The sequence below is a fragment of the Mustela nigripes genome, chromosome 2 (genome assembly GCF_022355385.1).
Source record: "Mustela nigripes isolate SB6536 chromosome 2, MUSNIG.SB6536, whole genome shotgun sequence".
In the NCBI taxonomy this organism is placed as follows: domain Eukaryota; kingdom Metazoa; phylum Chordata; class Mammalia; order Carnivora; family Mustelidae; genus Mustela; species Mustela nigripes.
The window spans coordinates 168,122,214-168,139,550 of NC_081558.1; positions in this window are offsets into that span (position 1 = coordinate 168,122,214).

Consider the following 17,337-nt stretch of genomic DNA (forward strand, 5'->3'; position numbering starts at 1 on the left):
GAGCGGTTGCTCCGCCGCTTGCCGGGAGCCGGCCCCTCCCCCCGGGGTCTATCTTCCCGTCGCTTTGGATTCACTTCTCCGCCGGTCCTACCTTTCAGAAAGTGGTTGTTTTCTGTTTCCAGAATTGCTGTTCTTCTTCTCTTCGATCTGCCGATGGATTTTCAGGTGTTTGCAATCTTTAGATAAGCTATCTAGCTGATCTCCGGCTAGCTGACGTAGTCTCGGCCTGCTACTTCTCCGCCATCTTGACTCCTCAATCCCTTTTTTTTTTTTTTTAAGATTTTATTTATTTGACAGAGAGCAACACCACGAGAGAGGAAACACAAGCAGGACGACTAGGAGAGGGAAAGCAGGCTTTCTATCAAGCAGGGAGCCCGATGCGGGGCTCCATCCCAGGACCCTGGGATCATGACCTAAGCCAAAGGCAGACACCTAACCGAATGAGCCACCCAGGCACCATTGTAATTTGGATTCCTTATCAGAACCTAAAAGCATGTCAGAAAAACAGCCATTGACACAATTCATCATTTAATTTATTTTAATATATGTACATAAAATGATTGTACTACTACCTTATGTAACCTATAATGATTCTGTTTATAGACTCCTACCTTATATAACCTATAATAATTCTGTTTATAGAAGAGAAAGAGTATTTGTATACAAATTAAAGATGGCATTGTTTAATCTACTTTTTAATTTTAATCTGTTGGAATTCCACTATCTACTAATGAACCTTCTTGGAGAGTGATTAGTAAATATAATAAATACCTGATACAGTATAAACCATATTATATTTGAGAATGGCCAGATTGTTCCATATATTGCTATAAAATTTTAATCCAAAAGAAAGGCTGACTAATTAAATATTTAAAACTTCACTTACTCTTTAGATTAACTGACTTCATAGTCAGTATAAAGGCACAGATTTGGGGAGGCTAAAATTTTTCCAAATTTAAAATAAGTATAAATTTGAAAGATGTAAATGCTATATAATTATTATTATCCTTTATTCCTAAAGTACATGTCCAGTAGAGTGGCCCACAATCAAAAAGGCTGTAATAGTACCATTATCTGGATCTTGCTCTTAGGTTTCCTATGATTTTTCACTGTTATTAAGGAAAAAAAAATTGCATGTGAAATACTTTATTTTCCTCATAGAGGAGTGCATAGCACAAAGTTTATTAAGAAAATACTGCCCATGTAAATTTACGTGTATGCATTTTTCTATGTAAATTACATATGTGCCTGCGTGTGTGTGTTCATTTTGGACAAAGACAGTGTCTGGATAGTTAGATAGCCATCGTGTTCTCTCTTTTATACATAAGTAATGCATCATTTGCACATAAATGACTGAGATTTTTCTTATTAATAAGGGCAGAATTACTTACAGTTAAGAAAAATAATCAGTATAAATACACATTTAGTTGTGTTTATTATAAATAATTGGTAGTTCTTTGCCCTTAATCATATTAATTTTGTATCACTATCCCAGGTACTTTAAATATTGTAATGTGTCAATTTCAAGGGTAAAAGTCTACATTTAAACTGGATTGCTGGGGTGCCTGGGTGGCACCCAGTGGGTTATAGCCTCTGCCTTCAGCTCAGATTGTGATCCCAGGATTCTGGGATTGAGCCCCACATCGAGCCCCACATCGAGCCCTTGCATCGGGCTCTCTGCTCAGCAGGGAGACTGCTTCTCCCTCTCTCTCTTTGCCTGTCTCTGCCTAGTTGTGATTTTGTATGTCATATAAATAAATACAATCTTTAAAAACAAATTTAAACTGGATTTTGCCTTTGGTATTATATAAGGCTATTGAATCACTGATTTCTACCTCTGAAACCAATATTACATTATATGTTAATTAATTGAATTTAAATTTAAAAAGGTAAAAAAAAATACAAATTAGAAAGTCATCTTGACTAACTCAGAAGTCTTACTAATACTTCATAAAAGTTGCAAACTGTTACTTGTTCTCGGGAAATCAGAAGCATAGAGAAAACATTAAAAATTCTGGCCAAAACAAATCCAGCAATATCCAGAATAATCTACCACCAAAAGAGAGAGTTTGTACATAATATTCATTGTATAATATTGTGTTTCCACCATATAGTAAATAAGAAATTTTTAAAAAATTAAAAAATAAACTGGATGATGTTTGAATATATATTTCACTTCTTTATGCAAAAAGGAAATCTATGAAATGACCAACTAGGAGTCATATCATAAAGCATATAGGAATTAAGCTTAGACTTACTGTTTGAAATGAGGAGCTCTTCTTAATTGAATAATATAATAAATAATAATTATAACTCTAATGAAAATAATGATAGCTATGTTTATAGAACACTTATATATACCCGGCATATATTATTGCATCTAACCTTTGTAAGCTCTTACTACCTCCATTCTATAGAAATTATAGCTGAAAAACAAAAGTATTAAGTAATGTGTCAAAGAAAATATTGGACAAGGCTAATATTCTAGTGCAGGTGACATTTGTCCCCAAGGTTTTATTACTTTCAGAGAAATAGGAAGGGATCTTCTGCATGTTTAGGCTGGTGTGTGTTAGCTCTTTGATTTACTAGTACATCTCTCAGCATCACTGGGAATTAATTATTTTTGAAACAACAAGTGAAGCACAGAAATGCCAACAAATATCCCCCATGGCTCTGAAGCTCCATTCCACAAAAAACATGGAGTTCTCAAATCTTATATCTTTCATGCTTTCATTTCATATGTGTCCCGGACTCCTGTCACTCTGCTTGGTTACCATTACTGCTCTCCTGCTATTGCTTTTCTCTGGCACCCAGGACCAAAGCTGCTTGCTGCTTTGTTACCTGTGCCTTGTCTATATCTGTTCCCATAACTGCTGATGATGTTTTGTAAGTTCTTGTGTCCCTCTCCTTTTTCTCACCTCTTGTTCTCTAGTTGATATTTATATATATTCACAATGATTTCCATTATAATTAACATCATTACCTCACATGGTTACATTTTTTTTTCTGGTGATAAGAACTTTCATGATCTATTAGCATCCTTTGAGTATGCAATATACTATTAACTGTAGTCACCATGCTGAACATTACATGACCATTTTAAATTTAAAATTTAATCATGAATGACCTTTCTTAAAATAATCTCATAGATCTTTGCCAGATATCAAAATAAATCCCAAACTCTTAACAGAGCTGTGAAACAGGCTTCTCTGTCCATATATATGTTCATGCTCCCATAGACTTGGCAAAGGTGCCCAGCTATACCTGGTTCTCTGCTAATCCCCATGGTCTAATCCATGTCATTTCTCACTTTATTTGACTCTCTGCCCATTACCACCTCCAATGAGGGGCTCCTTAATTTCTTACTGCTCTTTAATCAATAGTAGCTTATAATACTTAATATTGAATTTCAGTGCTTCCTCTTCAAAACCTTAAGTATTCTTGTTTTTTCAATGCATGTGGAAAAATAATTGAGTGCAATGTGTTCTAATAATATTTGATGCATTTTTAAAGATTTATTTATTTATTTATTTATTTATTTGAGATAGAGCACAGATTAAAAAAGAGAGGGAGATGCCTGTTCCCCGCTGAGCAAGCCTGATGCAGGACTTGATCCCAGGACCCTGGGATCATGACCTGAGTTACAGGCATTTGACCAACTGAGCAACCCAGGAACCCCAATGCATTTTTTACTTTAAATGTTTTATATATAATTTATACAGCTGAAGTAAATTTTTTAAGTGCTACATTATGTCACATAAAACTATCAAAGCCACAATAATACAGAACAACATATAAATAATCATATCTTAATGTATCAAGTGATAGTACTATCCTGGAATAAGCAGCATGACCAGAATTCATAATATGAAATGACAGAGTGAAAATCCTCCAAGGAATATTTTATTCCTTCCTGTAAAACATTATCTTCTTTATTAAATAACTTTAACAATAACAAATAATAATAATAGTAATAACAAATAATTTTAAAACTCTCATCCTGTATTACTAAATTACTCATTCCTTACAGAATTACCTTAAAAACTTAACTGATACACTGCATTGCAATTTATAATGTAAAATTTAGGTAAATGCAGATTTTATATTCATTAAAAATTAGGGCCATGAGATTTTCAGAGGGCAGACTTTCATTAAGATCTAAAGAGTTATGCAGAACTATTCCTGCTGTCGAAAATAGCCTATGTATAAAGTATTAACTGTTGACACAAAATGGTAAAAATATTTTTGGTTGTTTTTATTAAAAAATATGATATTTTTTCTTTAAAATATTTTATTTTATTTTTTTTCTTATTTAAAATATTTTAAAATTTATTTCAGAGAGGGAGATTGCAAGCAGGGGGAGGGAGAGGGAGACAAGCAGACCTCCCCACAGAGTGGGGAACCTTTCCTGGGGCTCAATTCCAGGACCCTGAGATCCTGATCTGAGCTGAAATCAAGATTCAGAGGCTTAGCTGACTGAGCCATTCAAATGTCCCAACAAGGTGATATTTCTAATATAAGTATATTGCAGCTGGAGTAATGCATTCCAAAGAGAATAATGTGATTGCAGCTGAATTATATCTTAGTTGGACTGGAACAAATCATTTTTCTTGTCTCAGATGCAAATCAATGGGCCACTTTTATTAACTGATCTATAATTTCATAGTATTTCCTTTGAATAAAATGTTCTAAAATCACCAGATCTGAATAAGCAAAGACAGATAGCATTTTATGGAGTTATTTTACTAAGGATGCTTTTTAGATTTTCTGTTATAAAAGAAACACTGTGAATAATATGTTCTTTATATAATTTGAAGTTTTAATAATTAGTAATATTATATATTTTATTTTATAATACTCCAAATCAAAATTGTTTTTTTCCCTTGAAAAATACTTTTTAAAATTAAAAGTTATCACTGGGGTACCTGGGTGGCTCAGTTGGTTAAATGTCTGACTCTTGATTTCGACTCAGGTCATGATCTCAGGGTCCTGGAATCGAGCCCTGCATTGGCTTCTGCACTGAATCTGCTTGAGATTCTCTCTCTCCCTCTGCCTCCCTCTGCCTCTGCTCGTGCGCTCTCTCTCTCTCAATATAAATAAATAAATACATACATAAATAAAATCAACCTTTAGAAAAATTAAAAGTTATCTCATGGATTGTGAAATGAGCAAATGTATGCCTGTGAGGCAGTTGACCATATACATGCCATTTACATTTTCTGTAATAATCATCAAGGTTCCTAAGAAGCAAATATCATGTATACTTAGGAGAAATACCTTGAAGCTCTTAGTTGGGAAATTTCAAATTCAAACATTATATACATAAGTTAAAAGTAATGCAAGGGCAATTAGATTTTATAATATTTACATACAATTGTTATTTCTTCAGTAAGGATAAAAAATAATTATTGTTGGACTTTGGCAATCCTCCATAACAAAAGTAGTCAAAGATAGTCTCATGAATATTTCACACACAGGCATGCATTTCTTTTATCAACCCTGGCTTCCTACTTTACTTCAAATTTAAAAGTCATGATAATATTCAAGAAAAAATGCAAGTGTATATTTTAAGTAGAGGAATAAAATGAAAAGTCTTCCTATATAGCAGTGTTTTTCACAATTCAGTGAAAGACAGCAGTACCCCCCTTTTTTGTATACAGATTCAATTATTCAATGCTAAAATGTAAATTACAGTAGAAGTGAAGTTATGCCCTGCCTGGTTGGCCCTCCCTACACACCATGATCTCTGAGAAGCCTGGTATTCTAAAAAGCCATTTGAAAACCACTGTTCCAAAAAGTATTTGCTTTTTCACTTGTTGGCAGTAGAATAGTAACTAAATTATTTTCTGCTTATTCTGCAAATTCAAATGGTCTAAAAACATATGCAGTGTTGTCATAATTGGTAAGGAGAGGTTTACCTCTAATTTCTATAAAGCTGTCAACACAGTTTCCTAAAGAGTTTTCATCTTGCCTTTTTGTCTTCCTTTAATATGTTTTTATCTATTTTTGTTGTAATAAGAAAATATAATAATCATCAAGAAATAAATTATTCGCATATAAATAAATTAAAAGTAAATGCCTTTGTACCATGACATTAGTCTTATTTTTCTTTTTTTTTTTTAAAGATTTTATTTATTAATCTGACAGAGAGCTCACTAGCAGGCAGAGAGGCAGGCAGAGAGAGAGGAGGAAGCAGGCTCCCTGCTGAGCCTGATACGGGGCTTAGTTTCATTTTGCAGGGCAGTTATTTTCATCTGAATCACATTACTCTGAAAACCTCATGAGGATTTGAGAGATTATAACATGGTGTTGCTCCAGCCAGTCTTTCCTATCTGTACTCATGGCAGCAGCATCCTTCCAATTCCTCTGATCAAAAACTGGATGAAATTCTCAGGTGCCTGGGTGGCTCAGTGGGTTAAGCCTCTGCCTTCAGCTCAAGTCATGATCCCAGGGTCCTGGGATCAAGTCCCGCATCAGGCTCTCTGCTCAGCAGGAAGCCTGCCCCCCGAGCCCCCCTGCCCCGCCCTGTTTATCTCTCTGCCTCCTTCTGATCTCTCTCTCTGTCAAATAAATAAGTAAAAATCTAAAAAAACAAACAAACAAAAAAAACAAACCTTGATGAAATTCTTGACCACTCTCTCTCACACCTCATATACTTTGCATGAGGAAGTTCTTTGATATATCAAGAAACCAACCACTTCTCATCATTTCTACTAATGTCTCCTTGTACCAAGCTACTACAATATGTAGCATCAATTGTTACTTTACTTCTCTGTAATATATATATTTTTAAAATATTTTATTTATTTATTATTTGACAGAGATCACAAGTAGGCAGAAAGGCAGGCAGAGAGAGAGGAGGAAGCAGGCTCCCTCCTGAGCAGACCTGATGCAGAGCTTGATCCCAGGACCCTGGAATCATGACCTGAGCTGAAGGCAGAGGCTTTAACCCACTGAGCCACCCAGGCACCCCTATTTTTCTCTGTAATATATTCTTAAACAAAGTCAAAGATTTGTGGCTTCTCATTTTTCTGAGAATAAAAGCTGAAGTCCTTAAAATGCCTGTATTAGAGTTCTCCAGAGAAACAGAATCAATAAGAAATTTTATCTGTGTGTTTAAATTAAATCTGCATCTACATCTTACTTTAAGGAGTCAACTGTCATGATCATGGCGCTGAGAGGTACCATAATCTGATACCTGCAATCTGGAGACCTATGAAAGCTGATCTGTTTGAAGGTATGAGAACCAGAGAGCCAATGGTGTAAGTTCCAGAGTGAGGGCAAAAGAATGACATCTGACTCAAATAGGCAGAGAGAATGGAATCTCCCTTTTCCTACTTTCTACTTTTTCTTTCCTTCTCTTTTCTTTTTGCCTTTTTTCTTTTCTTTTCAGACCCTCAGTGGATTAGATGATACCCAACAGAATTGGATAGAACAACTTGCTTTACTCACTGTATTTATTCAAATGCTAATCTCATCTGTAAATATTTTCACAGATATACCTAGAAATAAAGTTAACCAAATATCTAGGTGCTGCATGACCCAGTCAATTTGACACTTAAAACTAACCATCACATATCTTACCAGATCTATATAGATAACCCCCTATTACCTGAAAACCTCATATCTTGCCCTTCCCCTGCTCTTGCTTATCTTTGTTTATTTGTTGTACCTGAACACAGTGGGCATGCTCTGACTTCAGAATTTTTGTATTGGCTGTTCCTTTTTTTTTTTTTTTTAAGATTTTGTTTATTTATTTGACAGACAGAGATCACAAGTAGGCAGAGAGGCAAAGAGAGAGTAGGAAGCAGGTTCCCTGCTGAGCAGAGATGCAGGGATGGATCCCAGGGCCCTGGGATCATGACCTGTGCCAAAGGCAGAGGTTTTAACCCACTGAGCCACCCAGGCACCCCTTGGCTGTTCCTTTTATGAGAATATTTCATTCTCAGGTATCTGTGTTGCTAACTTTTTTGTCTATATGAGAACTCAAAGGTATATTACGAGGAAGACTGCTTTGACCACCATGTTTAAAATTGCAACTCTCCTTCTACCCTGTACTACTTCGTGCTGCCAATTTCTTTTCCTTCTCTGCTTTTTTTTTTTTTAAAGATTTTATTTATTTATTTAGAGAGAGAGAATGAGAGCGAGCAAGCATGAGAGGGGGAAGGTCAGAGGGAGAAGCAGAAACCCTGCTGAGCCTATCCGACACTCGATGGTGGGACTCCAGGATCATGACCTGAGCTGAAGGCAGTCACTCAACCAACTGGGCCAAAGAAGGAGCTGGCGCATTGTAACCACTTAGTGAGTATTTGTTGATAATAAATGAAAGGATGTATGAATCCATACATAGGTTAACAGATTCATTCTTAGTTATGCTATGAAACTTACATCATGCATTTCTTCATTTCTACATCATAATTTTTACATTAATCCCTTTTAAAAAAAAGATTTTACTTATTTGTTTATTTATTTATTTAGAGCCGTGAGGAGGGGGAGGGGCAGAGGAAGAGAGAGAATATCAAGCTGAGCACAGAGCCCAATACAGGGCTTGATCTTACAACCCTGAGATCATGACCTGAGCCAAAAATCAAGAGTCAGATGCTTAAACAACTAAGCCACCCAATCACCCATACATCAATCTCTTGAACCAAAAGTAATGTAATATGCTGCAGCATTTAATAGTGCTACAGTCTACCATTCACTTCAGCATTATAGCATACTGAGAGCAGGGACCAGTGGACATTTGGATAATATACCTCAGGTCATGATCCTGGAGTCCCGGGATCGAGTCCCGCATCGGGCTCCCAGCTCCACGGGGAGTCTGCTTCTCTCTCTGACTTTCTCCTCACTCCTGCTCTCTCTCACTGTCTCTCTCTCAAATAAATAAATAAAAATAAAAAATCTTAAAAAAAATTGTAAAAAAAAAAATAAAAGATTATGGAAACTGCACATGGCCCATAGATATGTGAGTAATAAGACTAAGCACTGGGAATAAAGAACAGAGTATATGGATTAATTTTCCCTCATTATGTAGTAAAAGCTATTTTTAATAGCCTAGGCTACTGATAGTAAGAGGAAATAACAGTCACTAAGTAAAGAATTTTATTCATGTATTGATCTCTAAAATAACATCAAATAGTTTAATGTCTTAGTATGTCACAAGTGAATGTAAAATCTAAATTGGTCTGAACTGAACTATTACAACAGTCCCCTACTATTATGACTGTTATTTAAACAGCAGTTTTTTTCTACTGACTTTTATACCATTCAATATTTATTCTTCATATCATTTCCAAGTTGGTTATTAGTACTATTGAGCTAATTGCATCATGAAAAAATCATGTAAGAAAAATTAAATCATCTATCCAAGAACAAATAGTGCGCTTCAACCATAAAATAAGAGTTTTTTTCTAATATTTACATCTGTGAGACTATGAAATCTTTTCTTCATCTCAAATCTCGTAATATTTTATATAGTTTTTAAAACCATTATAAGTATTTATACCTCTATTCTCTCTTTATTTGTACTGCTTTAGCATGTAAAAGATAAATTAAAGTTAAAAGGTGAGAAAAAATTCAGTATTTGAATTATGAGAAATAAGTGTTATTATTTTTAAAGTGTTTTGGCATTTTTCACATGGCAGTATTATTGCCCTATTGTGAGGTTGTTTGTCATTAAGTTTGAAAAGGTTACTGCATGACCATTCAAGGGAAGTGTAAAACAAGCCTCTGCTTGCATTTAGAACCAGAAAGCTACTCATTATATTTCATATTCTCCCTCTCCATTTGTCTTCAAACAGTAATCTTGATGGATCCAACATCAGTTGTGTCCTGTGAATATTTCCGGAGAATAAATGCAGCAATACCAGGTAACTGCTGCTTAAGGGTGACGTCAGTTTATCTACCTTCCTGTTACTTTCTCTTGCTTTGGGACTTTGATATTATTTTATAGCAGGTCCCAATATAAAATATTATTACCTGGGTACCAAAAGCAAAAATCTCAATAAAGCTGTTTCATATTGAATTTTACTGTGCAGTACAAGAGGCAACCCACAGGTTATAATTTCTTATTTCATTTTTTTTTTGAAGGTTTTATTTATTTATTTGACAGAGAGAGACAGTGAGAGAAGGAACATAAGTGGAGGGAGTGGGAGAGGGAGAAGCCAGCCTACTGTTGAGCTGGGAGCCCGATGTGGGGCTCCATCCCAGCACCCTGGGATCATGACCTGCGCTGAAGGCAGATGCCTAATGACTGAGCCACCCAGGTGCCCCTATAATTTCTTATTTCCTGTTAGCTATAGAAATCACTCAATATGTGTACCTGACAACTCTATTTGCCTACACATTGATTTCTGTTCCGTTTCATTTTCTTTTGTATTTGGTTGTAAATATTCTGATTTTCCACCTCTACACAGCAACCCACTATTATTTTAAGTTGATTTAACATGTGAGTCTTTGACTTCCCATCACTGCTAGTTTTTTTTAGTCATGATCCTCAGCAAATCACTGCATGCTTCTTTTTTTATCTGGCCTTTGAGATGGTTCTGAGCCATATTTCATTGGAACTTCTTTTTCTTTCATGTATTTAGCAATAGTTCCAGGGTTTCCTATCACATAAGAATGTACATTATTAGAAAGTATTTGCTGAGTTTCAATCTTTTCAATAACTGAAAAGAATGAGATCTTGCTATTTGCAACTATGTGGATCAACCTAGAAGGTTATAAAGCTAAGTGAAATAAATCAGATAGAGAAAGACAAATACTGTATCATTTCACTCAGAAGTGAAATTTAAAAAATAAAATAGATGAACAAATAAGAAAGACAAAACAGCAGACTTTTAAATGCAGAGAACAAAATGGTGGTCACCAGAGGGGAGATGGGAGGATGAGTGAAATAGGTAAAGGGGATTGAGAGGATACTTATCATGATGGCCACTGAGTAATTAGAGAAATGTAAAATCATTATAACACTGACAATATAATACTGTATATGAATTATATTTCAATAAAAATTAATTGATTTTTAAAAACAAAATATATATTTTTGAATAGGGTGAAAAATTATCAGTATGTGGACATTCTTTACTTAAAATCACTAAATTATAATTAGGAAACCTTTGTCATCTTAATTATTTTTATATAAATAAAAATTTCTTTAGAAACACAGTCTGTCAGAATTAATAACAAAAATTATAACCCTATAATTTGAATTCTATAATGAAACAATCCTAATATTTCAGTGACAGTCAAGTTGGAAATAGGTTGTTGTTTTCACTCTAGGGAAACTTATCTTGTTTTTAGTCAAATGTTTAGAGATAACTTTTACTCCAATTCAACAGTTTAGTCCCTCAATTAATAAAAAATAGAATTCTAAAGTTGAAAGAGTACTTCAAAGGAGTTTACTACAGAAATCATTAAGGAGGAGAAATCAAGGGTTTAATGAATTAAAATATTTATTTAAAATCATAAATGTAAGGATCAGAGCTAGAACACAAAATAGTTCATCAAGATTTCAGTTTGGGGATGTTTGTTGAATCATTCTAATCTTTCCTAAAATATTGCAGAATAACATGTCCTGTTATTAAAACCAACATCAGTGGTTTCAGTCAGTCAGTTTCAGTCATTTATTGTATTTTTAATCTTCTGTTACAAAAAATGCGCAGTAATGCACATGATTCTTATGTGAATAGCCACAAAGTGGACATCACAATGAATACTGAGATATTTGCTCTCATGTTCTACCCCCTCAAGTCATAGTCCCTGTACCCCTACCACCAAGAATAGTTTTTGCCTTGACTTCTAACACTGCAGATTAGTTTTTCCTTTTTACATAAATTAAATCCTACACTGTGTGCTCCTTTTTTTTTGTTTTTTTTCATCCCTTTCTGTTTATGGCAGTCATCTTTACATTCTCATTGCTGGATACTCGTTCTTATGGTATAGAAATTATTTTTTTTCAACAAGAAGCCTTTTTTTATTTTTTTTTTTTTAAGATTTTATTTATTTGACAAAGAGATCACAAGCAGGCAGAGAGGCAAGCAGAAAGAGCGAGGAGGAAGTAGGCTCCCTGCTGAGCGGAGAGCTCAATGCGGGACTCAATCCCAGAACCCTGAGATCATGACCTGAGCTGAAGGCAGAGGTTCAACCCACTGAGCCATGCCTCTAAGAATTTTAAAATTTATTTACTTGTTTTGTTTATGCTCATTTGGGTAGATGATATTTTGGAGATATTATGAATAGTACTACAATAAACATCATTGTGCAGAATTTTTTATTCTATTCTGTTCTATTATTCTATTCTGTTGAGAAATATGGCCTATATATGTCTCTTCTCCCCCAAAATTCATGTACTGAAGTTCTAACCCTTAGTACCTTAGAATGTGACTATTTGGAGATAGGATCTTTGAGAGGTAACTAGGTAACTAGGTTGACAATTCTTAATTCAGTATAACTGGTGTCTTCATAAGAAGGAGGAATCTGGACAGAAAAAGAGAGAAGAAATACAAAGTGAAGACATAGGGAGATCGCACTGACAAGCCAAGCTGAGACCTTACAGATCCTTTCTCATGACTTTCAGAAGAAATCATCTCTACCAAAACATCTGCCTTGGATTTCTGGCCTTTACCAGTGTAGGGGGAGGGGGACAGAGTATGTGTGTGTGTGTGAGAGAGTGATTTAAGCCTAGTCTGTGGTACTTTGGATAGCCTCACTTAGCAAACAAAGACAAGTATATTCCTCAGAAGGGATTTGCTGAGCAAAGTATATGTATATGTGTAGATTTAGTGATGATTTTTTAAGTTATTATACAAATACACATTTCTTTTTTTTTTTTAAAGATTTATTTACTTATTTGACAGAGATCACAAGTAGGCAGAGAGGCAAGAAGAGAGAGAGGAGGAGGCAGGCTCCCTGCTGAGCAGAGAGCCCGATATGGGGCTCGATCCCAGGACCCTGAGATCATGACCTGAGCCGAAGGCAGAGGCTTTAACCCACTGAGCCACCCAGGTGCCCCACAAATACACATTTCTTTTACCCATGCATAAATAAGGAGTTCTCATATTCCATGAGAACTAAAACTTTTTCATCAATATTTTGTATTTTCTTTTTATAGATTTTTAAAAAGATTTTATTTATTTGAGATAGAAAGAATACAAGGGGGTGGAAAGTTGCAGAAGGAGAGAAAGAAGTAGGACCTCCCCTGATCAGGAAGCCCAAAACTAGGCTCGATCCCATTCATCCCTTAAAGGGCATCTTGATTCTTTCCACAGTTTGGCGACCGTGGCCATTGCTACAATAAACATTGCGGTACAGATGGCCCTTCTTTTCACTACATCTGTATCTTTGGGGTAAATACCCAGGAGTGCAATTGCAGGGTCATAGGGAAGCTCTATTTTTAATTTCTTGAGGAATCTCCACTCTGTTCTCCAAAGTGGCTGCACCTACTTGCATTCCCACCAACAGTGGAAGAGGGTTCCCCTTTCTCCACATCCTCTCCAACACATGTTGTTTCCTATCTTGCTAATTTTGGCCATTCTAACTGGTGTAAGGTGATATCTCAATGTGGTTTTAATTTGAATCTCCCTGAGGGCTAGTGATGATGAACATTTTTTCATGTGTCTGAGAGCCATTTGTATGTCTTCATTTACTCAGAACAAATAATATATCATTATTACCCTAGTATTCAAAAACATACCAAGTGATATCAAAGCATTGCTTATCCCTCCCCCCGCCTTTTTTTTTTCACTTACCCTTTTCTAAACTCTGAAATGCATCATTGGGAATTATCTAATTTATGAGTTTTAATTTCTTTTTCAACTTAGTTGTTCCTCTCAAGAGTATTGTGATTAGCTTGCTGATTTAATCTTGTTGCCTTTTATAAAATACCTGACTAGTTTTTTATAACGTTATTTTAACTGGAGAAATATCTAGGAGGCCCAGAAATATGTGGATTGCTTTTTATGACACAGATACTACTTTAAAAACAGAAACTGAAATTTCTTATGGACATTTTTAAGGATGAATAAATAGTATTTGATGTATATGTATCTACAATTTTATTGTTGTCCTAACATATCTTCTCAACTATTTCATTGTATTGGTGACACTGTAAAAAAAAGTCATTATCATGAACATATTTAATAAAAACAAAAAGTACCTAATGAGCTTTGTAAATGGCCGGTGCAATTTTTCTCTCAGTGTGTAATATTGTATGCGAATGCATAAGGAAGGGAGTTTCTTAGAGACCCCTTTACCTACTTGCCCTACCCCCTAATTCCTAGCTCTTGCTCACAAATGAGGACAATTGAAATTGTCCAGATTCCAGAACACAGGTGCTTTATGAGTCAAAATGGTGTATGGTGGTTTCTGTTATGCTTCTCCATTTTCTTCTGCTGAAATAGCATGTATTTTGTTGTATGAATGAGAATTGCAGCAGGATACCTTAGGATATTGAAGGAAATGCATGTCTTCTTTTGCAATTAAATGTAATTCCTTGATAATACCTCTTGTTTTGCTATTGGGCATTATTAGAAACTGATTATTAACCATGGAATACCATGTAACCAGGACATTTGATTTGTGCTTTAATAACTGTGATAGGACTTGAAGTTAAAAATTTTTAAAAACTTTCAAGTATTATTACTGTCACTAATTCAAAGACCATACTTTAAATAGGAAGTATGAAGGTGATAAAATGAAATGCTACTGCTTATGGTGATGATTTCAGTTATGAAAATATGGAAACTTAACTTTCCACAGTGGATAACAAATTTTGTGCTTTATTAATATACTTTCTTATGATTCAAACAAATATTTGCTTATCATTCAAAGAGTAATTCAAAATATTTTACAATTATATTACAATTATTATTAGTGATTTTTAAAAACTATTTGTAGAAATGTTACTATAATCAGCATATATTAAACTCATGTCAGAAAAATCACCATCCTAACTGGTTTTATTCATGGAAACAATGATGAGCTTATCCTCACATTAATTAAACACAATAGCCTACATAATTCAATATTGACAAGAATTAACCATGCAAAAAAAGGAAAAGGGCAAAGCTATAAATTTAGTTTATCCATCCAAGCCTTATTCTCATATAAATGGTATTATACTATTGAACTTTTTTAGCTTTGATATTTCACTCCAATGTTGTAGATATTTTAATACCAGTTTTTCCATTTCATTGAGTAAATATTTTATGCTTTTGGGACTGAAGGATAATAAATTTTCATGTTGTCTTATTTGTTTTCCTGAAAATAATTCCTTACTTGGGATTTCTTCTAGGAAAATAGTCCACTACCAAGGACCAGAGCATCAGGGGCTATTTGGAAAATCGTATCTCTGAACAGTGCCTCTTAACTCTGGCCATAATACTCTGAGCCTGAACTAGGGCAGAGTTCCAGTGAACCCATAAATAGACCTCAATAGGTTTATTTCAAAATATTAAAAATAAATTAGGAAATTCATGCATCACAGAGACAAAAATCAGAAAGATTTCTTCTATCATCAAATAATTAACCAATTAAAACTAAACTAAACATCTTAATTTTTAATCAAAATCATTTTAGGTCACCATATATAAAAAAATTAATTGGCTCATAATATTTATTAAGACCCAGGAAAACAAAGACTTGTACAGACACATGAAAAAATATTCATCATCATTAGCCGTCAGCAAAACTCAAATCAAAACCACATTGAGATACCACCTTACACCAGTAAGATTGGCCAAAATCAACAAGACAGTAAACAACAAATATTGGAGAGGATGTGGAGAAAGGGGAATTCTCTTACAGTTGGTGGGAAGTTGGTGCAAGTTGGTACAGCCACTTCGGAAAACAGTGTGAAGATTCCTTAAGAAATTAAAAATAGAAGTTCCTTATGACCTTGCAATTGCACTACTGGGTATTTACCCCAAAGATACAGATGTAGTGAAAAGAAGGGCCATCTGCACCCCAATGTTCATAGCAGCAATGGTCACAGTCGCCAAACTGTGGAAAGAACCAAGATGCTCTTTCTTCCACGAACCAATGAATAAAGAAGATATGGTCTATATATACAATGGAGTATTAAGCTTCCATCAGAAGGATGGATACCCAAATTTTGCATCAGGATGGACGGGACTAGAAGAGATTATGCTGAGTGAAATAAGTCAAGCAGAGAGAGTCAATTATCAAATGGTTTCCCTTAATTGTGGAGGATAAGGAATAACATAGATGGAGAGAAATGAGTTGGGGGGAATCGAAGGGGGAGACCAAACATGAGAGACTGTGGACTCTGAGAAACAAACTGAGGGTTTTGGTGGAGAGGAGGGTGAGATATTGGGTGAGCCTGGTGGTGGGAATTAAGGAGGGCATGATTTTCATAGAACACTGGGTGTGGTGCATAAACAATGAATTTTGGAACACTGAAAAATAAATAAATACATAAATAAATATTTACATTAAATTAAAAAAGGATACTTTCTGACCATTTTTAAAAAGATAAATTGTATAGAAGTGAACAAATAAATAGTAATATCAGCTTGAAATTAATGTCACACTAATAGTATGTTTGGAGAAATGAGAAACAGTTATGAGCCAAAATTGTTCAGGAAGATCAGATTTAACTGAGCTGTTAAAAAAATAGATTTTGTTGGGTAAATAATGTGGAGTGTGTGTGTGTGTATTTTAAATGGAACATTGACAACCTAGTAGATTCCAAATTTTGAGCTAAATGCTGCACATTTGGTTATTAATAAGATTAATAATTCAGGGACAATGATGTATAATGTATTATGGTAAGAGAAGTGTTATAATGGAGGCAATGAAAAGGATACAGTCAAGTGGTAGGTCATCCTGTTCATTAAGATAAAGGAATTCAGTGTTGTTGTGTATTAATGTATAAAATTTTGGCTAAAATAAATGTTAACACCTAAATATCGGGATAAATAGGCAAACTTAGTTAGGGTCAGATTTTAGAGGGTATTTTAATTTGTTTTAATTTTCTCTTTTCTGTTTTTATTTTCCTTTTTAGCACAACAAATACTATGCAAAATTATTCTAAGTCGGTTTGCCTTTTTGTGCGTATGTGAGTGTGTGTGTGTGTGTGTGTGTTATAAAAATAACAAAATTTACCATCTTAGCCACTTTTTTTTTGAATTCTCACAGCTTTATTTAACTCAAGATGTATTTCTTCTTTTTTTTTAAACATTTTTTTTAATTTTTAATTTTTAATTTTTTATAAACATATATTTTTATCCCCAGGAGTACAGGGCTGTGAATCACCAGGTTTACACACTTCACAGCACTCACCAAAGCACATACCCTCCCCAATGTCCATAATCCCAT